The sequence below is a fragment of the Marmota flaviventris genome, chromosome 10, assembly GCF_047511675.1.
Source record: "Marmota flaviventris isolate mMarFla1 chromosome 10, mMarFla1.hap1, whole genome shotgun sequence".
Classification (NCBI taxonomy): domain Eukaryota; kingdom Metazoa; phylum Chordata; class Mammalia; order Rodentia; family Sciuridae; genus Marmota; species Marmota flaviventris.
In genome coordinates, this window is record NC_092507.1 from 44,664,916 (window position 1) to 44,691,738 (window position 26,823).

The window sequence follows — 26,823 nt, forward strand, 5'->3', positions numbered from 1 at the left end:
AAGGACTCTGGAAGCATAAATCAGCGGTTCCTGTCAAATGAGACAAGTTCAAGTTGAAGATATCAAGAAACATCCTCTGCGTCAACTCCAGGCTCCAAGTTGCTGTCCCTTCCTTTCTCTGGAGAAACAAATGGTGAGAAAGTGTCCAGTTTGCTCAACTGCTAAATAGAGCATTTCTCTGGGAAAAGGAGGAAATATGAAAACCGGAAATGATTTCAAACAGAGTCTGCACACCCTTTCCTGGAGACAGTTAAAATTATATAAGAAGACATGTAAATAAATCAAAACTTTAAGTGAGACATCTTAAAATAGATAAACCCTAAGGAAGGTGAAGCTCTCAAAAAAAAAAAATTGTGTTGGTGCATTTGAGCACAAATTATTTTTTTCACTTTCTCTGTCTCATTTAATTCCTATACAATAACTCACAAAAGAGGATAGGAAAGAATTATATCCATTTTACAGATGAAGGAACAAAAACTCAGAAGTTAAAGTGACTTTTGAAGAGTCATACAAATGTAGCTATTGGTGACAGAATTAGGTGCATACGTCAATTCCACTAATTTTCTTTTCAAGGAAAATCAGAGTATTATAAAAATAGTAAGAGCTAACACTCCGAGTATCTCTGTGTGTCAGACACTATGCTGTGTGCATTAGGTGCATGATCACATTGAACTGAGAAACCACCCTATGGTAACGGCAGTATCACTTCCCATTTTGCAGCTGAGGAAGCTAAGGATAGAGATGGTGATTACTGCAAGGTCATTGTTGGTGGAGCTGGGATGCAAACCACACATTTGGTATTAAATCTAGATCATTAAAAAAAAACTATTTAAATCTTGCTCCAGCTAGTTATTAACTCGGGTCAAGTTATTGCATATTTGGAGTATATATATATATGTGTGTGTGTGTGTGTGTGTGTGTGTGTGTGTGTGTGCGCGCGCGCGCGCGCACGCACTCTCAGAATCTAGCTTATTGGACCATAAATGAACATTAGTTTTCCTCTCAACCGCAAAAATTATCACTAGCAATTTTTATGATGGAAATAGCCATATACTTAATCTAACACCATAAAATAATAGTACTTTTATTGACAGTTGAAAAAAATCCGGAACTATACCTGAAGCTCATCTCAGAGCCACATTTCACTGCTTTTCTCCAAGCTTTCTCCCCAAGTTCATAGGATAGAATTAAAATTTCCTTTTGAGGAAGAAACAAAAACTACACATGTTCTTAAAATTAATTATCTTGCCAACAAAAGCCCATTTGTTATGGAATTCCCAAATGACCTAAGCATATTAAATTTGAGTTACTTAGTAAAACTATAGTTTAAATAAGTAAAATCTTGTTAATAAAAAACCAGTCCCTGAAAATTACCCTCCAAACACTCCAGACTTTGAGAACTTTGAAATTGAGTCACTTCAATTTGAAATTCTGCCATATTTGAAAGACACAGCTCTAGAATAGTGATCTCTATTTTTACCCCAAATGCTCCTTTTTAAACATGAATTTACAAAGCTGTTCCTATGATACTGAGGGGAAATAATGTTCCAAGTTTATGCTGATTTTAAAAATTTAGCTGTGTATTTCTTTATTAATGTATACATTTGTATTTTGGTAGTCCTATCTACATATACTTATAAAAAAAAATAATACTTTGAGACACTAGATTTTTTTTCAGTATTCAAATTCTTGTTTCTCTATGGGTATATGAATTCCTTAAAAAAAAATCAATAGCATCACTGGGCGGAAAGTGATGTTTTAAAATATTAGAGCTAGACAGGACATTTAAAGTCAAATAAAACACCTCAGTACCTAACGACCTAACATTCTGAAGGCTAGGCCTGCAATACATCTTTGAACACACTCAAAGGCCTGGAGTGGGAGGAGCTGGACTAGTGGGGCCCAAGAGACGGGGAATGCTGAGTATCATACAGTGGAGAAACTAGAAACCTTTTAGAAGGAGCTTAAATCTGCTTAGATCTCTCTTGTCCTCTGGATCAGTCAGGGTCTTATCAGGAAAACCTAAACTGTGCTAGTTATCTCAAATAAGGGTAGGAGAGGATTTAATAAGGTACCCAGTCCCAAAGCATTGGAAGGTAAAGGAAGTCAAAGGGGGTGGTAAATAATGCCAGAGATGAGCAACTTCAGGAAACTGCTACTGCTCGCTGGCCTGGAGACACAAAGGACACAAAGTGATGTTAGTGGCGCCTGGGAGCCTTCAACCAGCAGCTGTTCAGTGGAGTGCAGCAGCCACTGCTTCTGGGGCTATGGCCACAACTTCACCCCGCATCAATAGCACTAGAGCCTAGTAGAGCTGGCCGTCATCACCAATCACCCACCAGGTCTACTGCTGCTGGATCTACTGAAGGTCGCTGGAGTAGATAGCCACCTGTTTCTGCTGAAGTGAAGAGCAAAAGCAAAAAGAGAAGAAGCAAGACTTTCTCTTCTACCCCAGTTCTTCCCCAGTTCTACCTCTGCTTTGTAAGCTGTCAGTTTCCACTGGTTAAGTGAAAAGAGAATCCAGCCGTGAAGGGAGGTTAAATTGCAATTTACTGAAGTCTAGCCCCGCTGTGATACCCACCAGATCATGCAGAACTCAGAAAGGAGCTAAAAGCATAAGGCAGATGGCCAGCTTGGTCTGACTCTTTGGTCACACAGGTTCCTTCTCATCCCTTGAGCCATATTTAAATTCCATCAGTAATAGAATCATAACCCTTCATAACCTGCTATGCCTCTTCCCAGTACAGAGCTCCTCCTTTCAAAAACTGGGAGGTATAAAACCCCATCAACCCCATATTCAGGAGTCACAGTTCGACCTGGATTTTTTTTTTTTTTTTTTTTTTTTTGTAATCTAAAAAACTAAATTAAAAGGCTAGTACCCCTAACACTAGCGTGCATGTAAAATATTAGCAGTAAAGAAAAGATGAAAAGGAAAGAATGTGTCAACGTATATAAACACACATAGACATACAATACAAGGAAGGACATGGAAATAGTCACTTTACTCTGTTTCTGTCGTGAGTCATTTATTCTGTAGGTAATATGCATCTACCCTCCCTTCCCCTGCACCGGCGCTCTGGTGGAGACTCAAAACTCACCTACTGCCCTTTCCCCTCCCTGTCAACCCTCCTGCATCTACCAAGCAGCATCGCCGAGAACTAGACCTGGAAAATGAAAAGAATTTTGTGGAGACCATCCTTGATTTAGATCAATTAAGACTCAGCCAAGAACCCTCTGTCTTTGATATTTAGGGAATATATGGTTTTATGACACTGTTAGTGATTTTAGTTATTTTCTTTTTGAGTACAGATATATTTTTACCATTGATATCGAATATATCAATATTATCAATATACTTCTCACTACAGTTATGTTTCTGTCTACCATCTTGTTAGTTTTTTGTGTCCCATTTGTTATTGTTGTATGTTTGGGAGTTTGGGTTTTTATTGTTGTATGTTTGGGAGTTTGTTGTTGTTGTTGTTTATTTGTTTGTTGTTGGTCTCTCTTATCTATATTTCCTAAATTTTAAAATTGATCCCATAATTTCTACTATTACATTTTACCTTTTCTATTGATCTAACAATAAAAGTTTTAATTGCTGCTTCAGGGTTTACAGTTTGTATGTTTCACTTAACACAATCTACCTTCAAATAATATTTATTACTTCACATATAATGTAAACGTAAACCAGTACATATTCATTTCTTCTCTCTTCCTTTGGGATATTTATCAGACATTTCATCCATACTGATTAACTCCACAATTCACTGTCATTTTTTATTTAAAGAATTTTCTCTTAATGATCCTTTTTTAAAATGAGAAAAAAAAATTGTACATACTCATGAATTTTCCAACAATGTTCTTTCCTTTTGTTGACCCCAGTTTCCATCTGGTATCCTTTGTCTTCCATACTGAAGAACTTTCTCTGACATTCCTTGTAGTACAGGTCTGTGGGTAATATTTTCAATCACCATTTGCTTATTTTTCATTTCCTTTGTGTATGTTGCCTACTTTTTCCAAGGGAGCTGTCGTCATTTTAATCACAGTTATTTGACATTTCTGGTCTAATCATTTCAAAATCTCTGATAATTCCAAAATCTCTGATTGTGGTTCTGATGTTTGGTTCCTCTCAGGTGTTGTCTTTCACATGTCCTCCAATTTTTTGTTGATCATCTGGCAGGATGTATCAAGTAGAAGGAAACAGGGTACATAGGCTTTTAGTGTGAGTGTGAGTATTTACCTGACTAGGAGATAGGCAGTGTTTGCTTTTGCTGAGATGTGGGTATCAGAAACTAACAGTTCTTCTAGAAAGTGCTTGTTTTTCTCTCCCCTGTTGTTTCTGGATTTCTCTAGAGATTCTTAAATACAGTCGGAAGCTTGCAGTTTTCTCAGTTGCAACAGCAGCCCAATGAATGCTTTGGATAATTGGTAGAGGTTTCAGCAACAATTTCTTTCTTTCTTTCTTTTTTTTTTTTTGGTGTGGATGTGTATGTATGTTAGTGGGGATTGAACCCAAAGATGCTTAACCACTGAGCCGCATCCTCAGCCCTTTTTAATATATTATTTTGAGACTGGGTTTTGCTAAGTTTCTTAGGTTCTCACTAAGTTGTTGAGGCTGGCTTTGAAACTTGATCCTCCTGCCTCAGCCTCCCAAGCCCTGGGATTACAGAAGTATACCACCACAACCAGCTATCAATAATTTCTGTTCCTGGGCTGCTTCTCTTGGGAAAGGTTTTTTTGTTTTGTTTTGTTTGTATCCTCCCTTCTCTTAAGGTGACGATGTTCCCTGTGACCTCAATTCTAAAAAAAGTTTAGGAATTCTGGTTTGTCCAGCTTTTTCTTGTCACAGGATTGAGAATAAGAGAGATGCCCTCCAAGGTCATTACTTATTGGACCAGAAATCAGAAGTCTCATTGTCCTGCATCTTTGAAGTATATATTTTCTGGATATTGAAATTTAGTTTGACTTTTTTGGTGCACATTAAGATGTTCCATTGTTTTCTGTTTTTGAATTCTCTGATGAAAATTCATATCATTCTTATTTTTTATATGTAATGTATCATTTTTTCTAATTACGCTTAAGATTTTCTCTTGTTGATTTTAAACAATTTGGCTGCTGTGGGCCTTTGTGTTGTTTTCTTTGCGTTTATTTGTTGAGAACTCATTTGACAATTATTTCTTAAATAACTCTTCTGCCACCCCCTTTTTCTGAGTATTTAATTATATATATGATAGACTATATTTTTTCAAGATCACTGAGACTCTGTTGTGTTTTAGTGCCTTCTCCATGTAGGTATTTTCACTTGTATCATTCCTAGCTTGCTAATCTTTTGTTAAGTGTGTTCAGCGAATATTTCACTTTACATATTACATTTTTCATCTCTAGAATTCCATTTGATTGTCTTTGTACCCTTCGTTTCTTGGCTCATTATGTTTGCATTATTCTTTAAATCCTTGAAAATATTTATAATAGCAATTTTATAGTCTTTCCTTGTCTGCTAAGTCCATCATCTCTTCGACTTCTGGGTGTATTTCCACTGACCAATGTTTATTCCATCTATAGGTGATATTTTGCTTCTGTGCATGTCTAGTAATTTTTATTGGATACTAGACATTGTAAGTTTTACACTATTGACTATCTGGGTTTTGCTGTCATTCTTTCTGTATTTCTAAATAACTTTTATTCTTCTTGTTAGCAAACTTAAAATTATTATATTTTCTCACTGAAATTTATTTTGCAATCAAGGCAAATTTGTACCACCACCATGATATATATGTTGGTCAAGGGGTAAGATAATGCTACACTATAATCCTTTACTTCCCCCAGGCTGACACCTCCACTTTCCCCCACAATGTCCCACAACAAATAGTAAAATAAATCCAAAGAGAATTTTCCTACTAGCCATTTTGTTAAAGCTCAGGATATTCAGCTTATGTATAAAACTCATTTCTACATTTTTAGTAGTATTTTTTCATTTGTTCTTTTTAGTTGTGCATGATAGTAGAATATGTGTTGACATATCATACATATAGGGAGTATAACTTCCCATTCTTGTGGTTGTACATGATGTGGAGTTACACTAGTCATGTATTCATATATGAACATATATGATCATATATGAACATGTTATATCCAATTTATTCTACTATCTTTCCTATTCCCATTACCCCTCCCTTCCCCCAGTGAACTAATCCAGTGAACTTCTTCCCTCTCCCCCACCCACCTATTATGGGTCAGCATCCACCTATCAGAGAGAATAGTCAACCTTTGGTTTTTGAGGATTGACTTACTTCACTTAGCAAGATAGCCTCCAGTTCCATCATTTACCAGCAAATGCCCCATAATTTTATTCTTCTCTGTCATTCTTCAGAGCATAGAAATTTGTTTGGTCAGGAATCAGCGTGAGAACATCAGCAAGGTGTAGACACTTTGGTCAGAACGCCCAGCCCTTTGTTGGCCCTAGGGATTGTTTGGCTTGCCCTCCTTGGGGGGTATTCTTAGCAGGCATTTGCTCTTTGCTTGCACTCACAGCCCCACTCTACACATGCAGAGGATGGTGTTCAGCTAAAGACACTAGGGACCCATATGCATGTTTCTGGATCTCTTTCTGGCCTTATTTCCTCCTCACTAATACTCTACGCTGGAGTTTGTGCCATTTAGAAACTCCTATCTCCATTTCTTCAACTTGTGAAGCTGACAAACTTTGCTTGGGTTCCCACATTCCAGAAAGTACCTCCAGACTAAAAGTTGAGTTTACTATAGGGCTGACCTCGGTTGCTAACCTTCTCTCACGGAATATGGTCTTGTGTTGTCTAAGGAACAGAAACAGCTGTATCATATATGTCATTCAATTTTCTTATTTCTTATGGCTAGTGAACAACTCCATTAGCAGCCAATTATAGGCACTTATTTTGTTTCATAACCCAAAAAAAGTGTATAGAATATTCTACATATTCATTTATACATTAATTTGACAAACAGCTATTAAATATCCAAACAGTTCCTGGCACTGTGCCTCAAGAAAAAAGCAAAATGGTAGACTGGGAAAAGTTTAAACTTCAGAGTCAGGAGATCTGGACTTCAGTCTTGCTTCTCCATTTACTCATTGTGACAAGTTACTTAACCTCTCTGAGTTTCATTTTCCTTACTGTTAGACCAGGATAATAATATACCTCCCTTACAAGATTATTGTTAGGATTAAATATATTGTCTGTAAAATAACTAGCCAATTCCTGGCACATAGCCTAGGTCTGATTGATTACAATTATTATTTTTATCAAATGTGTCTCTGGAAAGAATTGAAGGGGCAATAAATCAGCAACCCCGGGTGAAAAATGCCTCTGTTGGAGGCTAGTAATAACCCTATGGCTGGCAGTAAAGGGATAACTGCGATACATCCAAGAGAAAGAGAACAATGAAAACTGAGAGCTTAAAGAAATAAACTTTCTCTCCTGGTTAAATAAGGGAATCTCACAATATGTAATATGAGAATTTCAGAGTAAGTAATATAGGCACACGCAGGCTCTGAAAGGCAGAACAGCAGCTACTGCTCCAGCTATTGGATTCCTTGAAGACAGAGGCCATGGATCTCTGTGTGAGGGGATCACTGTAGCATAAACAGAGACATGACAAGAATGTCTGTGCTGGTCTCCATGAATCAGGTGGAGAACTAGGCTACATACGAGATTCCAAGACAGGCAGAAAGAAGAGTTTGCCGATGCTCTTAGCCATGCATGAAAATAAAAGTATTTCTAGTCAATTAAACTTAGTAGCAATATTTGCCAGGCACGGTGGCCCATGCCTATAATTCAAACATCTCAGGAGGCTGAGGCAGAAGGATCGCGAGTTCAAAGCCAGCTTCTGCAATTCAGCAAGGCAATCTTTCTTACACAATGAACAAGAAAAAACGTTATGACAAGGTGACATTTTCATATGAAGCTGATCACTGACCAATCAGAACCACAATGCTAATTGAAGCCAAGGCATGGATTTGTATAAGGCTTTTAAACCAACCATCCTCCCTTTCGCTCCCCAGCTCAGTCGAGCCACAAAATACAAACAGTCATGGTTACTTTGAGAAGAATTCTCAGAGGCACTAACTGCAGGAAACAAACCAGCGCAATCTGTGGGATGAGAACTTAATGAAATTTGGGAAATTTTATATAATATTCTCATTTTGGTCAGTTTCCACTTTATTACATTACAATTCTTTAAAACAAAAGACAGTGCAAACAAATAAATTCAGGCAGAAAAAGGTCTTGTTAAATAACATTCTCTAAGGGAAACTATTTGTGTGATTTTTTTTTCCTTCCATGTTTTGTCGAAAACCAAACAGAGTTTACTTTAGTGTCATTCCTTAATATTTCTTAAAATGGATTCTTTCAGAGTGACCAAATCACACTATGGAATAGAATTATATATTGTTCTCTATGTGGTTAATTTAAGAACAATTATGTATGACCTACAACAACTGGTACTGATAATTGACTTGGTTTTAAAAAGTACAGGACTTAGAGCCAAAAGGAATCTCTCATGCAGCCTTTTCTGGACTTATATGTACTGTGCATGTTCTTTAGCATTTTATCACACCAAGATTTCCCTTTTGATATGCAGGTTTTTATTACTCTTTGAGCAGACTTCTAATTTCCATGCCATCTGTAAGTGCTCAAGGCTTAAATTCTAAATTTGTATCAATTTGATCTTAGGAGATTAGGTACCCTGCAGAGACATCCTCTGCTCTCTACTTCTTGTACCTTCTCCTCTCGGGAATCAGTATTATTTTTATCTGGTGTCATTGTCCTTTCTCTGATGCCTTGTTCTCATGGTGTGAGAAAAGTTTTAAAATTCTTTTCATGTACATATTTACCTCTTGGCTCGAATCCAAACTTCAAAATTTTGTATTTTCCAAATTAGACAACCATAAATGAGCTTTTTTAGAAGATTTAATTTATATTCTGTTAAATGTACAATATTAAGTGTAAGATGGGATAAGTATTGAAATATGAATATGTAAATATGAATCTGTATCATTGACATTTCTATCAAAATACAGAGCATCCTCATTGCTCAGGAACTTTTCTCATTTCCTTTGTTAGGCAATCCTCCATCGCAGATAACCTCTCTAAAATTTCTTTTCTTTCTTTCTTTTCTTTTTTTTTTTTTTTTTTTTTTGGTGCTGAGGATTGAGCCCAGGGCCTTATACATGGTAGGCAAGCATTCCACCACTGATCTACAACCCTAGCACCTAAAATTTATTTTCAATTATAACTTTATCTTGCCTATTTTAGGTTCTATATAAATGAAATCACCTAGAATGTACCATTTTTTTGCCCAGGTGTTTTTTGTTCATTTGTTTGTTTTTGACTTAATATAGGTTTGAAAGTCTCATTTGTGAAATTCATTCATTGTTAAATCTTAAAATGTATGCTACTATTTCTTTCTCCGTTCTCTTGTTGCTGGAATAAAGTGTTGTTTACCATTTGGGACTTCTGTGGATGTTTTTGTACAAGAATTTTTATGAACAATTACTTTCACTTCTCTTGGGAATATATCAAAGTTTGAAGGTCAAACAGTAAGTGCAATTGAACTTTGTAAGAGATTGCTAAACTTTTCCATAATGGTTTACAAGATACCCTCATGTGCCACTTAGAGCCCTCCTTTCAGGGCTCTTGTGACTATTAAAATTGTGACAATCAAAAACTCTCAGCCTAATCCCTCTGTGGAACTTGCCCTCAGGAGAGGAGAGCCACAGCATCCTAGGTAACACTCAGGAACAGACCAAAGGGGTGGGCTAGTGAGGCATCTTAGATACAAAATTTAAGGAGACACTTGCTCTGAAGTTTGAGCAAATACATTCTCTCTTGTCTGTTTCCAATATATATTCACACAAAATTTTAGAATCTCTCTTCTCTACCATCCTTGAGAAATGGATCTATTATTATCAGATGAAAGGCTGCAATTTTTAGTTTTTGTCATCAATAATAACTTTTTCAATCTGTAGACCATTATGTGATTTACAAAGCAATTTCATCTGTATATTCCTTTTTATCTTTTTATGAAGCTTGGCAAGTTAAAAGAGACTTTACAGATAATCAGATTGGTTCAAGACATTAAGTGACATTGTCAATAACATAAACAGAACTTAAGTCTAAGTCCTAACATACCACAAGTACCACCCTTAGCCAAGCTGCCCTCCCAGTACTGTACAAGGTCCTTTCTAACAATATGGTTTTGTAGGGGTTTTTTTAAAGGTGAGAGAATGGAAAATGCACAGGCCATGATGGTATAAACTTCCCTTCTGCCAAAATACAAGCCAGTGATGGAGCATACTGGCTATGCATTAGCAAAATATCTATGGAAGCTGGGAATTCTCTAACACATGAAAATTACTTCTCTCATTATAAGTGATTCTGTTTCCTTAGTCAGCACTAAACTATTAACCAGTAGATCTAAGGTTGACTCCTGTGCTTTAAATAATAGGCTAAGTCATTTAGAGAAATCATATTACTTCTCTTGAGTTTCATTTTCCCATCTGCAAAACTGGTTTACCAGAATTTGTTGTTTCACAGTGTGTGTGGGGGGGGAGGGGGGGGGAGGGGTGGCTATGCTATTTTTTACTGTCAATCTGTCATTTCATGAAAAAACAGGAAAAAATCCTTTAAAATAAATGTGTTCAGCTAATGAAATCAATGAAATTCCATCAGGACCAAACCTGAGCAGAGGACTGGCTTTTGAGAACCATGATTCAGGTGATCCGTAAGGTTTTTAAATTTTGAAGTTCTGAGCGTCTTTGAAGGCAACACGAGAGTGTTTGTAACAAGAATGCTCCCTTGGTGGTAGCAGTTTATGTTTCTTATTTTCTCGGGCAGTTTCATTAAGTGGTTTGCCTCCAGGAGCTGGACTGCAAAGACAGACCTGACCCGTGGAGAGCTGCAGATTAAAAACAATTTTTGATTGAAAGTTTATTTTGTTTGAGAAACAACAAGGTTTTAAGAGCCCCACAAACAATACGCTACCCCACAGCCTGGCAAACCCAGCAAGGCCACCCCGATCTGGGGCGGGTAACCACCCTTGCACTTGATGGATAAAGGAGGAAGCAGGCCTTGCCTTCACCACGGTCAGCTTTAATGAGCCAAAGCCTGGAAAGGCCTCACTAAAAGTGAAAAAGTGACAACTAGCAGTTTTCAAACCCCATTTGCCAGCAGAACAATTCAATTTCATCCTTCGCGTTTGTTCTTTTTCTAACCTACTATTTTAAAAGATAGGGTGTGAACCATCCGCACTAGTAAGACTTACTCTGTGCCTCATGGTGTATAAACAAGGTGTTCATATGATATTCTCATTTAGTTTTCATAGCACTCCATTAAAATATGCACAGTCTTCCCATCCCTTATGTGAAGACACTGAGGTATGGGTCAGAGAAATAATCCATACAAACCCACACAGCTAGGGACTTGTGGCTTTAGATTGTCTACCTAGGTTACCATTGTACTAAATCGAAATCTTCATAGCATCTATAGCACCATTTCAAGGCTCAGCATAAGACAGGTATTCAACAAATATTTATGGGAGTGAATAAATGGAAGAATAAATAAACTAAAGAAACCTAATGTCAAATTCATGCTTCTTTTGAAACATCTATGACTGGCCATCATGAACTCTTTGAGACCTTCTTGCAAACAATCCCAGAGACATCAAGGGACCTGATCATCTTCCTATTTTTATTAATCCAACACACATTCACTGAACAACTAGCACCTGAAAGGTCAGGTGTTCAACACGAGGGAGGGTTTACAGAGATAAATGCAGAGCTTATTTATCCATCTGTGTCTGGAAAACCTAGTCTGAGTAGAAAAATTAGAATTTCCCTTCACTCTTCCTGCTTCTTCCTCCACCTCATCTACTGCCTGCTTCCCACATCAATAAGGCTGGGAAATGCAGGCATTAGCCTATGGAGACAAGGCTAAGGTTTCCTGTTACTCATCCCAGATTTCCATGACACTCAGATAAACAGGGAAATAATACAAAGGTGCACCAGCTTTTCCATCATGACCATGTTCCTGGTAAACTCAGCATGTCATATAAAGCTAGCACTTTATGACACCGACTTCCAGTAAAATTGGAGAATTTCATTCTCATCTTTAGTTGGTAATAGCTCTAACCCAAAATCTTAAATTAATAGTTCTCAATGCTGAACACACTCACTGAGGGAGTCTTAAAAACATATAATGCAATTTCCTGACTTCATTCAAGATCCACTAAAACTGAATATTTTGGTTTCGTTTTCAAATTGCTTTTCCAAGAAGAAAAAGTTAGGAGCATGCATATAGTTTGGCTGTAAAGGGAATAAAGAAGTGGAGGAGGGGGTTTTCACTGGAGGAAGAAGAAGGGTTAAAAAAAAAGGTTATTTTTTAAAGATGATATATCTAACACCATGCTTCTATATTGATGGGAAAGGTCTAGATCAGAAAAATGGAGAAAGAGATTAATGATACAGGAGGCAATGGAATGAATTACTAGGGGTGAGTCCTTGAGTGGGTGAAAGGGGATGGATCCAGGGCTCAGCAGAGGAGATGCCCATTGTTAAAATGGTGTGTGTCCACGTGTGTTGAAGGAAGAGAGGCAGAGCATGGTTGGTTGCAGATGCTGTGTAAGAGTGTGTAGAAGTTCTACTTTCAGTAAAATGAGAAGCAAGTTCATGAAGAAGACAATGGGGAAGAATTTGAGAAGAGAAGAGAACATATGAAATTGTTCATAGGAAAGTAGCATAGTGATGAAGGAGAAAACTATAGGTCATGAAAATAGTACACTAACAAAACAAAGATCTGCCCTTATGACATTCAGATTCCAAGGACAAAGAAAACCAACAAATAAATAACCAGCCTCATGCCAGATAAATGGCATGAAGAAAATAAACACAAGATAAGAGCATAATAAGAGCAGAATATTCTCTATGAGGTGGTCAAGGAAGACCCCAGGATTAGATGACACTTAGATAATATCTGAATAAACTATAAAAGTAGGAATGTAGAGCTTGTCTATTCCAAGCAAAGAGAATCCTAAGTGCCACGTGTATATGGGAACATGTCTGATGTATTCAAGGAACCACAAGCAAATGAGTGTGTCTGGGATGTAAGAGTAGAAGGCAGGAGACCAAGAGACAGACTGAAATGGGCCCTGGAAAGCACAGTCAGGACTTTGAACTTATTCTTCATATTTAGGGAAGCCACTGGAGGAGTTTGAGCAGGAAATTAATCATTTGACTTCTCTTAATGGCACCTCTCTGCTAGTCAACTGAGAATTTCAAGTGGCAATTGTGAAAACAGGAAGAGCAGTTAAGAATGGTTCCAATAGCTCATGAGAGAGGATGGTGAGGAGGGAGTGAGGGCTCTGGCGTAGGGGGAAGTGTCAGATTCAGAATGTATTTTTAAGGCTCAACATCACAGGATCTGTGGATGGATGGATGCAAAGTATGAAAGGCAGAGAGCATCAAGTGCTTTGGCTGAGTGATGAAGCAATTGGCAACACCACGTACTGAGCTGCACAGACTTAGGGAAAGAGCATCTGGAGTTCAGTTTCAGCATTTTTCTTTTTATTTTACCATTGCAAATACACGGAATATCACACAATCAGACAATCATCCATCAAATTCCCTATTTTTAATATATGGTAAAGAGTTGTTAAAATTCATTGAGCAAGGCTTGAAATGATAAATCTCTTGAATAATTAACTATTTGTCAAAAATTTGTTGACATGCACTCTCCCTAAATCATGAAATCAAAATGTAACTCTGTATCCCATTTAAGAAGTATTTTAAAAGCACAACCAAAAGTTTCTTTTTAAAGGACTTACAAAACATACAAACTTCTGCCAAGTTTTATTTTAAAAGACAGAGAATAAATAAACAATTTAAGAATAAAAATAAAATTATAGAAGCAAGACTATTCCATTAAAGTTGGCAAAAGATATGAATTTTTGGTTTTCTGGGGATGGGGAAGCTGAATAAAAAAATTTATAAGAAGACACTCATTATTTACCAGAATTCATATTGGTAAAAATAAATTAATTAAAAATTTTTTAAAAGAGATGCTAATTTACGATATTAAATTTATCCAACATTAATAAATCTAATAACATCTAATGTTGGGAAGGATGAGGGCGAAAGAAGTACCATATCTTGGATCATTAATTGATTCCATCACTTTGGAGAATAATTTGACAATACTTGGTACAAGTCAAAGATTTGAATACTCTATTTAACACTTTCACTTCAAGATTTCTATCCTAAAATGAAAACGAAAACAACAAAAAACTGTGTTACATATGTCCAAAAGAGACTTATAAAAAGATGTTTTTTGCAGAACTTTTGGGCATTTCCAAAGAAGGAAACCCAATTCTTTCCCAATGGTGATGGCGCAGGAATAGAGATTCTAAGGAACATTCATATACATCAAACCATAATTAAAATAACAGTTACTTGTGGGCTGCATCGCATCTCCCCAAAAGCCCTATCCCCCCAGTGCCTCAGAATGTGACTCTACCTGGAGATAGTTTTTTCCCTGCTTCCCCATGCTGGGAGAACCTGGGACCTTGTGCATGCATGTGGGGCCAGCACTCCATCACGAAGCCACATCCCCAGTCCAGGCAGTGTTCTTAAAGGGGCAATGAAGATAAAATGAGGCCATTAGAACAGGCCTTAATCTACTATGACTGTTTCTATGAAGAAGACATTTGGACACACAAAGGGACACCAACAATATGCACACACCTAAGAACAAAGCAAGATATGGTCATCTACAAGCCAATGAGAAAGGCTTCAAAAAACCAGCCCTGCTATTTTGATCTTGGGTTTCCAGCCTACATAACTGTGAGAAATTGTCTGTCATTTAAGCCACCCAGTTGGTGGTCTTTTTTTTTACATCTGCCCTAGCAAACAAATACAATCTATTTTATACAATCTACATACATTACCTCCTTTAATCTTCACAACTACTTGATGTTGGTATTATTATTGCCATTTTATGTAGGAGGAAATTTAGATTCAAAGAGAATATGTAAATTGCTCAATGTCACCAAAAAATTCTGACAATAAACTTCACATCCTAAGGTGATATTAAGTCACTTAAAATTCATAAGTTAAATCAAAAACATATCAATAGAGGTAAACACCCAAAATGTAATATAAGATGCCAAAAAGATGAATGGAAAGAAACTTCTAGTATGAAATAATTTGTGATAAGTTATAAAACACATAAAGTAGAAGTTATCCCTTTGAAAGAGAGGATAGAGTTGGCTTTTAGCTGTGTTTTTCTCCTTTTTTTTAAACACAACTCAAACAAATGCAGTAAAATGCTAATATCTTTTTAATTTTTTTCATGTTTATAGATGTCTTCAATATTATTTCCCATGTACTTTCTATATGCAAAATTTTTCATAATTAAAAAATAAATATCTTCCTTTTAGAAGGACAATTTTGTTGTCTTAACCATCTTTCTTTGTGATTCAGTTGGACCACCAACCCCATGTTCATGCATATCTTCTGGGTAAAGGCACAACTTGGTTTGTTGGAGGATATCTTTGCAAGGATATTTATATCATAAACAACTTTAGAAAGGAGTGTCAGAGCAGAGAGCAGGATTTTTGCTGTCTAGAATAAAAGATGAAGATTTCCTAAGCTCAGGGCTCCTCAGCTGTGAAGCAGACCCAGTCTTTGCGTAGCATCCACCTGGGACATGCTACATTAACCCACTGAATGCCAAAGGCCAGAAGAATAATCAGAAAACAAAGCTCATGCTGTTTGCTGTATGGTGAGTAATAAAGTCTTATAAATGATGTAATAAAGTCTCTGATCCAGAAGAACAGAGACTTGTAACTTCTGTCGGCATCATGATGCTGTGGCAGAGCAGCCTGTATTACCATGCAAGTAGGATAAAATCTTAGTCCCTTCACAGTTTGTATTGAGTGCTGTTTGGTAAATGATTGAAAATATTAAGTTCATATTCAACAAATAGGTATTGATAACTTTCTATTTGATAGGCACTGTGCTAAGTATGCATTTAATAGCTCTTATTTTATTTAGTCCTGATGGTGGCTCTTCAAGATACTTAGGCATAGCTAGATTGTCGAAGCTACCAAAGTTGCATAGCTCATGAGTAACATCTCTGGGATTCCAGCCCAGGAAATATGACTAGAGAATCTATTTTTAATGACCTTTTATTCCTATAGAAAACTTTCAAATTGCTATTGTTATCGCCATTAAAAACTAGGAATTGAGATTCCAAATAAAGCTTGCTCCAAGTCACAAAATTCATTTATGTGAAGTTAGGATATCAACTTCAATTGGGAAATTAAAAGTACATATTGATTATTAAGTAAAGATATGGCTTTCAGGAGCTATATCTTTATAGCTATATAGAGTTCAGTGTTAGAGTACTTTCCTAGCACTCCTGAAGACCAGATTTGATCCCCAGAAAAAAGAAGAAGAAGTAACAGTGCTCGTAGAAGTAACTTTCAGATGTTTTGCATCAAAATCTTGATTCTTGCTATAATTTTTCAGTATTTTCTATTTACTTTGTAATTCATTTACTGAAAGTAAAAGAAGCATATTGTTGCACATAAGACCAACCAAAAAGTGTTAAAATTAGTAGAAAAGAAGTTTGAGGAGAAAAAGATTTGCATAATTCCAAATTGTCTTACCTCAAGAAATTTAATAAAATTAGCAAGAAAAAAAATAGTTAAGTTCAGCTGGATGTTGTGGCACTTGCCTGTAATCCAGTCAGGGAGGCTGAGGCAAGACCCTATCTGAAAAAAAAAAAATTGCTCAGTACCCAAAATAAATAAATAAATAAAAAGTAAGTTTAAAGATGAAAAAGCTAGCAGGGCAACCTAATCTCAACCCAGTGATCAAAGTATGTTAGCAGTTCAGAGAACACCCAGTGAGGTGATGCTTTTGCCCCTGTACCCTCTTATTTTCATTCACAACAGATGACTGATGCCTCTAATTTGACTTTTTTTTTTTTTTTTTTGATACTGGGGTAGTTGATCACTGAGCCACATCCCCAGCCCTATTTTGTATTTTATTTAGAGATAGAGTCTCAATGAGTTGCTAACTGCCTCACTGTCTCAATGATTTCCCTATTTAATCTTCAAAACAACTCTATAAAGTAGAAATTATTATGACACTCCTTCTGAAGATGAGGAAATTGGGGCACAACATGATTAGTATAACTTGCTCCAAATCATATAGTTAAAAAGTAACAGAGCTGAGGTTTAAATATAGAGAATATGCTCTTAATCCTCATACTACATTTCATAAGACACTGTTTTATGGGGGGTCACCAGCTCAAATACCTTACAAGGCCCAAGCCTGTGACCTCAGGAGTAGAGTCAGTTTGGATGGGATTCTGGTTAGCTGCAGATTCAGTGCCCCATCCCAGGAGGACAGCTGTGCTCCTACTGTCATCATGACTAACTGGCCCAGTATTGCCAGATCTTCCAGTTTTCCAAGGAAACTCTCTACTTTTAAATGCTGGAAAATTATTTTTTAAAAATTCAAAAGCTCTGGGACCCAAACTACCAAAGCCAAACCCTGACATGTGAGTGAGCTAGATGCTAATAATGGCCTCCACCTTGAATTGCCACCTTCTTAGCAGGTACAACTAGTAGAATGGCAAGTGAATGGGGCTTTGGGGTCAAAACACCTTGGTGTAAATTCTCTCTGTCATTCATTAACCTTAGCTGCACTCATTTTGCACATGCACACACATACACACACACACACATCTCCTTGTCACATAAATTTGTGAAATTCCAAAATAAAAGTAAACACAATTTTTAAATAGCAAGTACATGCTCAGAAACATTGTGAATCCAGATTAAGAGCCATGCTATGCCGCACTCCCAATTTCATCTGCCACCAGGCCATTTCCTGAGGAGTTGCTTTTTAGTTAAAGGACTGCAGACTCAATGATTTCTGACACTCCTTCTATACCTGACTTTCATCACACCTGAGCTGAGCATCAAAACCATCTTTCCCTCCTCTTCCCTACAGTGCTTGGTGCATTGTGGACCCTTGGTAAGTGCTTAACAGGGTCCATGGCCTCTTGCCTCTTGGAATGTGAGACTCATAATACAGTCTGTACTTCAGCTGAGGAGGAAAAAAAGAGAAATAAAGCCAGATACCACATGGGACTGGAACAAGCTCCCAGACTCTGCCAGTTGGTTTTGATTGTTTACAAAAGAAAAGCCAAACAAAGAAGGAGGTGGAATTTATTTCAGTAAACAGCATCTTTCAAAGAGAAAGAACTTAGTCTCCACCAGGAGAGGCAGCCTCAATGCTGTTACAATCAGAAAACATTTGCAAACAACCACTTGGTTAAAGAAAACAACATGTTCAAACAACAGAACTGTGGGTTTCCTGGAGCATTCATGTGTGCGTGTGCGTGTGCGTGTGCGTGTGCGTGTGCGTGTGTGTGTGTGTGTGTGTGTGTGTGTGTTGGAAGGGGGTCAGGGAGAGATGAACTTGCATCCATATTCATTTTCATTTTTATGTCTTAGAGTATTTGATACCTCCAGAGAGGAAAGTAAAAGATTTATACATGCAGTTCTTTTAGGCACTAAGAGACTTTACACCCTATCTTGCCAAACATTTCTCCATCAGCAGATGATGGAAATACATCCCAAAGCTGAGTGGAGTTCTGAAGGAATAGATTTTGCCCCTGTTCCCCATCTCCCCTACTTCTTTCTTGCTTGAGTTCTTTCCCCAAGATACTGCCTCTTAAAGGATAAAAGCATTTGAAGAAAAGGTTTGTGGAGTTACAAGGCTACTTAGCAAATTTCAGCAATGGTGACACAAGCATGAATGGCAGAAGTCAGAGAGAACCGCTGAGTGTTGTTCAAGATAAGGGGTTAAACTCCAACCAAATCACATACACACCCAGCTCCAAAGATTCAGAGCACATTGGTGGGAGACACCATAAACCACAGTGATAATGACCGCGTGGCTAACAACTAAAATTCACCGAGAACTCTCTTTGCATCAAGCACTGTCCTGAATGCCTCCTATCCTCCATATTCTTCAATCTTACAGTCACTCTTACTGCAGGAAGATTCTAGCATGATGAGTCTATCATTCTACCATGATTCTAGCAGAGACAATAGAGGATCAGGAAGCAGAAATAAGTAATTGCTTAAGGTCATGCCACTCAGAAGTGGACATGTTGGGATTGGAACCCAAATCTCTCTGACTCCCAAGCCCCATTCACTACACCAATGGACCAACATGATGGGAAGATACTAAAGTATTAAAGCATATAAGACATTTTTAGCTTTTCTAAAGAAAATGTTCATTCTATGCCTACTGTATGCCCAGGATGTATCTGTCTTTGTTGAGGCCATTGCTGAGGGTAAATAAAGAAGACCCTGCTTGACACCTAAGGTGGTATTTGAAAGTGCCTTACACATGTGAGAAAAACAAGATAAGTATTATGATCTGAGCCATAGGGTGGATGTAGGGCCTGTTACACCCAGTGAGGGGGTTCTGGAAGGGTATGTGGAACTGATGGCATTTTAGGTGGTCCTTAAAATAGGGACATTGTTCTCAAAGGGCAAGAAAGAAGAAAATACTGTTCTGAACCCAAAGACCTGAAGGATTGGTGAGCAATAAGGGACATTGAGGGAAAAGCATCCACTGAAACGTGGCAGGTGTATGTGGAATGTCTTGAGAGGTAGAAGGAGATAGACTTGGGGAACTCTAGTACCTTTAACTTTGGGCTGAGCAGTTTGAACTTTATGTTCTAGATTGTGAGGCTGGAGTGGGGTAGGTTAGATTTCAAACCCAGGACCACAGAAACATTCCAAATGAAAAAGAATTTAGCCAGTGGGGAACATGGGTTAAAAGTGTACAGTCTTGAAGAGTCAGACCTGTGCCAGAAGTCTGGCTGTGCCACCCACCAGCTGAATGACCTTAGGTAAATACTCACCTCTCTGAGTCTCAGCTTCTTCCTCGTTTGTAAATGGGCATAATAATGATCATCCTGTTTGCCAGACAGTTGTAAGGGTTAAAGAAGAATGTCCCACAGAGTGTCTTTGAAAGTGCCTTACACATGTGAGCTATTATTCACGTGGTGGGTCCTAATTTACATAATGTTTGGTTTGTCAGTGGTTTGGGGTAATCAATGCCAAGGTCTTTCCTCCTTCAAAGCATGCCCCGTGGCTACGATACACAGAGATTTGGTGGTACAGTGGAAAGGAACACTAGTTTCAATGACAGGCAGGCTTGGTTTCTGATCCTGTCTCCCCAGTTGTTGGCAGAACCTACTCTGGATGACTTCAGGCCAAATTTGACCCCTCTCTGAGATTTAGGGTCTCTCCACCCAGCGGGTGGCAGGGTGGATAATTAGCAAATAATTTGTGCCTTTCTCTTCCTTCTCAGGTCTAGAGTCCTGTTTCTAGAATCTCATTTGATGTCTCTGAATCTCAGTTTTCTCATTAGAAAAATGGGAATAACAATCTTCATTGGAAAAATTTTTAATATTTATTTCTCAGTTTTCGGTGGACACAACATTTTTATTTTATGTGGTGCTGAGAATCGAACCTAGCAACGCGCACATGTCAGGTGAGCGCATTACCACTTGAGCCACATCCCCAGCCCTCTTCATTGGATTCTTTATGAGATTATTCTGAAGCTTACAAAGCTGTTGGGATAACCTCGACTAATTCTGTGTAAACTGATTCGCTTTACAAATATACGAGATTTTTATTAAAGGCCCAGCCAAGTTCCAATGGTTCCACTGCCTGTCTTAGTCCCTGAGGCTAAAAGGAGTTAATATGTGGAGTGGCCACATGAGCTCCAAGGAAAAATAACAATGAAACTTTCATCTCCTGGTCCAATAATAGTGAAAAACAGTTTACCTTTATGGGCCTATTCATTGCTACCCTGTGAAAACAGAGCTAAATGCTATAAAACAAGGCCAATTAAATCCCCTCAATTCTGCTTCCTGCCTCCCATCAATTTCACCCCTTTTACCTTCTTTCCTAAGTGATAGCCTCTCCCCTTCCCTTGCTTCATAATGAAGTCTTCCATCTGTGAAAGTCATAAAACAATAGACATTGGAAAAAAACACTCTAGTACCCCACCACCACCACATACACACGTATATGTACTTGCATGTCACACCAGCCCACCCCCTCCTTCCCCAAAAGTGTCTTGAAGAAGTAACCACTTGGAGTCAGTGGCATGGATGGAGTCACTGAACAACCCTGTGACATTGCCCAAGCATTTCCAATTCCCTTTCATATGCTCTGCACACAAACAGGCTTAGCCAAGAATCAGCCCAGAATGGACATTCAGAGCCTATTAAAGCAAATACCAGAGCACTTGTTCTTAGGGACAGCAAGAGTTCCTGACCAGGGAACTTCCCCTGGGTTTCTTTTCCTGTCATAGGGAGTTGGAAAATATCACCCCACAGATCGCCCATGAACACTTAATGCCCTGATTTGGAAATAACTATTTCAGTTTTTATTTTTACTTCTGCTCCTTTGGGAACAGTATGAAAGAGAAAGACCTGAGTTATTGTAGGAAGAACACTGAACATGAACCAAAGCCACCGGAGTTCAGATATATGTTGTCATTCCCTAAGCCATGCCACCTTTTGCATATCACCCCTTGCATGCAACATAATACCCACATCCCAGGAGTGATGGGAGGCTCAGAAGAAGCACTCCAGAAGTCGAGGGCCTCTTCCTTTGTGTTTCCACTGTGGAACAGACGTGAGAGGTTATCACTGTGCTGGTCAATGAATTAGGAGACACAGGGCCTGAATCCTGGTTCTGCCTCTGATTGCCGAATGGCCTTCGCAAGCAGCTCCACCTCTAGTAGGCTGATTTTCCTCACATGGTTCAAGAATCGTTCCCAAGCCCTCTACCATGTGGCTGGTACTCCCGGTCATTCTGTAAAGGGTTAGTCAAATACCAGAGATTGCTATTCTATTACACTTACCCCCAGCTAATTGTATGAATTATTTGATTCCATTATTTTATTATGGTATCTTCCCTTATAATGTCCATTTTTAGGTTATATTCTTCTCTGAGATCTTAACCTCGTATTCTACTTTTTGTTTTCCTAGATTCTGAATATTACTTTTTCTATTTTACTATTTTATAGAGCTGTACTAAGGAACGTTTTGACACATCTAGGAAGATAGAATGTCATAACAAATGAACAAGCAGGAGCAGGGGAAATTTTTTTCCAGGAGTCAAATTTCCTGATTTGTGTCTAAATAGATCATATTGGCAACCTGTCCTTACCCAACCTACCTTGACATAGGATTAAAATAGGGATACTTGTTTCTACATTATTAAATCATGTTCTTTTTGTAAAAAAGGAACAAGGTTTCTTTACTTCATGGCTTTTATAAAGAATGGTAACAGCAGTTTTCCTGATAAATGGTTTTAAAATTGTAGGAACAATTGAAATCAAAAAGTTTTCTTTGTAACAATATGGTTATGCAGGGATCAGGACAAAGAAGGGCACCACTGACTGCAGTCAGGAGACCCAGTTTTGTGGACTCCCCCACACACACACCAGACAGGGTACAAGTGTCCTGTAGCTGCTGCACCATTTAGGTCCTCGTAGGTTCATAAGGGAGATGGCATCATCCCCTCTGCACAATCTGCCCCAGGGAATTCATGGCTAAGGAATTCATCCCAAATCATTTGGACTAAATTTCCACCCCCTTTCCATGCTACCCTGCAGATTTCCTTTGTACTTCTTCCAAACTTTACTGAATGTTAATAATGCTTCTGGTGCTGTCCCAGGATACCACCAAAAAGGTAGGTGAGTGCAGTGGGGAGCAGAAGGGCCAGCCCTGTCATCCTTCTGCTCCCTTTTCAGGTGACTCCTGGTCCACAGTTATTCCACAGGGCCCCATAAAGGACAAAGCATACTCAATAAAGATTCTGGCTATTCTCTACCCTAGAATGGGGAGGAAGAAGTTTCTGACTGCACTCAGCTGTGCCCTCCTTTTTCCTTGTCCATGCATCCCCATACTGTTAAAAGAACACTTATTCAATTATAGCTGTGCTTCAGAGGAACTATTTTCGTTCTTAGAGGTTTAGATTATGTGAGACAGCTCAGACCATAAAATAGAAGGAGCAGAGGATTTTGTCTTAAAGATATTAGCTGAAACCCTGGCTCTCTAGAGTACAAAGACCCCAATACACATATGAAAATGTCCTCCATCTGTGTTAGCCACTACAGTAGCCATGCGTGGCAATACAGCATTTAAAATGCGACTTGTGAAACTGAGTGACTGAGTTTTAAATTTTATTTAGTTTTAATGAATTTAAATTTAAATGGCCACGTGTGACTAGGAGCTACTGTGTTGAATAGCATAGCTCTGAAGGCTACCTAGCTGTGTGACCTTGAACCAGTCATGCCATCTCTCTGACCATCATATCATTCACCTATAACACACTCACGATCCTGACACTTTCTACTTTCCTGAGTTGACAAAGTATCTAACTCAAAACTTTGCACTTAATCAGGATTCAAGAGACCTTAGCTGAATATAAAATGTGACTTTTATAAGAGTCTAAAAGAAATATATGTTAAAATTTGATGCCTGGATCTTTCTCCACAATTGATTTCTTATGGTTACTTTGTTCATCCAAACATCCTTTGCCTGCCATGACCTGAAAGAGGACAGGGGCTGGAGAATGTCAAGCTAGTTGCAGGACTGTGGGTACCATCCCCTTATCCCTCACAGACCTGCTTTCCCACGTCATTTCCCCTCAAGGGTGGGATCAGTTGAAAGCAAGGCAAAGTGCTTAGGGTCTAATGTAGCTACAGATCTTTGAGAGCTTTGACAAAAACTTCTCTCCTCCTCTGTTTTTTAAACATGTTGTTTTCAGGAAAATCCACCCATCTGGTTCTGATTCATTTGCACTTAATTCATCAGAGGGCAATGTTGATGTTGTAATACCAGATTGAATTGCAAAAAAAAGTTTGTATTTACATATCTTTCAGCCTTTTGGACAGCAGATGGACAAATCCCCCTTAAGATCAGAGAAAGGTTACAAGATGGCAGCTCTAGCTCTCCTACAAACTCTTTATAAACCCCAAGTATGTCCTACTCTCTGGGGTATGGGCCTCCACCCTGGGAAATGAGGGTTTTGACTGAGTGGCAACTCATTTCCAAACTTTATATAGTCCTGCAATGTGCAGAAGCCTAGCGGTTTTCCAGAGTATTGTTATCACTAGGAACTCACGCAAAATTGGACAGTTTGGTGAAAGAAGTCTAAATGTTTTGTAATGATCAAAAGAGAAAAGGAAATGTGGTTTTTCAGAACTTCACAGGAAATCAGGAAAATCAAATAATCCCAGATCAACCTTGCTCTTGAGTTGACAAAATCACTGGGTTACTAAATCAGACCTGTTATCTAAGTAGCTGTATATTGATCAAAGTCCTCTGGGATGGTCTGATGGATAAAAGACAGCGGTGAGGACTGGATAGGTGTATGCCTTACATGGCAAGTCCAGTGCTTAAATTTAGATGGTCTGGAACCAGAAACTCCTTCCTCTGGCACAGAACTATCTTGTCCAGCAAATGATCACAAGATGAGCTATGACTGGTATTTAATCTGAGGTCGAGACACTTTGGGTAGATTATTGAATGGAGTATGACTTGAGTTCAATCGCCAAATGGTCTCTTAGGGGTCAAGAGCAGCTGCCTCTAGTTGGATCAAATAAATTGTAGTATTCTCTATATAGCCCTCTCTTCTAGAATTTTTGTGATTCCATTCTTCTCAAAATGGAATCACAAAAATCTAGAAAATTCTTTGACTAATATGACCATTATTGAGATGTTTCCATCAGAGTTTTTGGTTTAACGACCTCCTCCAGGATAACAATTCTCAAATTTTTATCTTCATACAGCATTTTTCTCTGACTTCCTGCCTCATATTTGTACTTCCTCCTTACTGTCCTCACTTGGAAGTCTTGTAAGTGTCTCAAGCTAAATGTATTCAAAGTGAAGATTAACCTTCTCACAAGCTGTTCACCACCTTCTTCATTCAAGAGCAATGCATTCTACCCAGATGGCCAGGAGATAGTGGTTCAAGAGACACCAACTTCAGTCCCTCGGCTTTTTGTTGAACTCTCCTTGTGAACCTTGAGGTCTCAGAACACTTAGAACACTCCCACCCATAGGGCCTGCCAGTAGATACGACTTAATATTCCATGGGCATGAAGTTGTTCACTCAAGAACTTTCTAGAAGAGTCATTTTGCCCTAGATTATGAGGCCTGCAGAGACATTCTTTTTCTTGTAGCACAAAATAGGCAGGACACAATGAAAGTCAGAGACCTTGTTCTGCCTCCTGGGATTTCTCTCTACCTTCAACCTAGCAGTACCACACAGGCTGCCATTCTCTGCATCTGTTCTTTCTTCACTAGAGGAAAAAGCTCTAGAATCATTTTCACTCTCTTTGCAGCCAGTTCACAGCCTGACACATGGCAAGTATTCAGAGAATGTGTGAATGAATGAAGACATGGCACAATGAACTAATGAATAAAGAATAAAGAAACAAAGTGTCTAAGGAGGCACCACTCCAGCAGGCAGCCCTGGCAAACTGAACACACTGCCCCCAGCAGCAATCTAATCACACACCCTGCCCTCCTCGCCCAGCCCAGCACAGGGAGGGTGGAGGCAGCTCAGGAAGAGTAATCCAGGAAGAGCTTGGGGGTCAGTGGAAATTTCTCACCAACAATCAACAACCAGTCTGACATTTATAATTCATTCCCATTCTCTCTCTCTCTCTCTCTCTCTCTCTCTCTCTCTCTCTCTCTCTCTCATTTGCCATGTTTTTTCCTCCTCTCTCCTTACCCATTTTTTTCAATTATGACTTCAAACACCAAGATTTGATATGCAGGGCACTGTAAAAGTGTGTTTTTCCCATCAGTCCCAATGAAATAGTTTCCACTGTCTGTTTCCCCTGCAGATAGCAATCAAAGTCCGGGCGTAACAATAAAAAAGAAAGTCCAAACTCTTGACTGGTATAGAATCTAAAACTTGTCCTTGGAAAGCGACACTCAAGGGAATTAATCATAAACACTCTTGAGTTGGCCCAGTCCGTCGCTGATGAATACAGGGTGTTTGGAATGATCTGTTTCTGGGAGCTGATTTTCTTATTCTTCCTGCTTAGTCTTCCCAGAAAGCCAAAATAAGAGATCTTTGAAGAACACTGCTCCCTGAAGACCTCCAGTGGTATCTCCGGGGTCTAGCATGGGCTTTAGATCTCACGGTCATTTTCTTTTACTGCATCCCCCAGCTATATCCCCTAAGCTCTGACAGCATTGTCACCTGAACTCTTCATTCTCTCAGACTGGTTGACTTGGCATCACCAGGTCAATACCTGGTCCTAACACTTACTAGTTCCATGACCTTGGACACTCAGTGCCATTTATAAAACTAGAGTACTAACCTGAGTCTCTCTAGAGACTCAAAAGGGGAACTGGTCCTAAGCTGGTTGGAGGGACATTGTTTTGAATCCTGGTCAGTCTCTGCCTTCTCTGAGCTCTTATACCACTATTACCATGCTAACAGAATCCACAGACAGAATGGCCTTTAGAGATCATCAAGTGAAAAGTCTCATTTCAAGTGCTTAGTACATGCATTGCACATACACACACACACACACACACCCCAACATCCCTCCCAACACAGAATACTCACATACCATATTATACTCACATACCACACTACAACACACCCACCACACATACACACCACACACTTGCCACTCAGAAAACACACTTCTTATACACC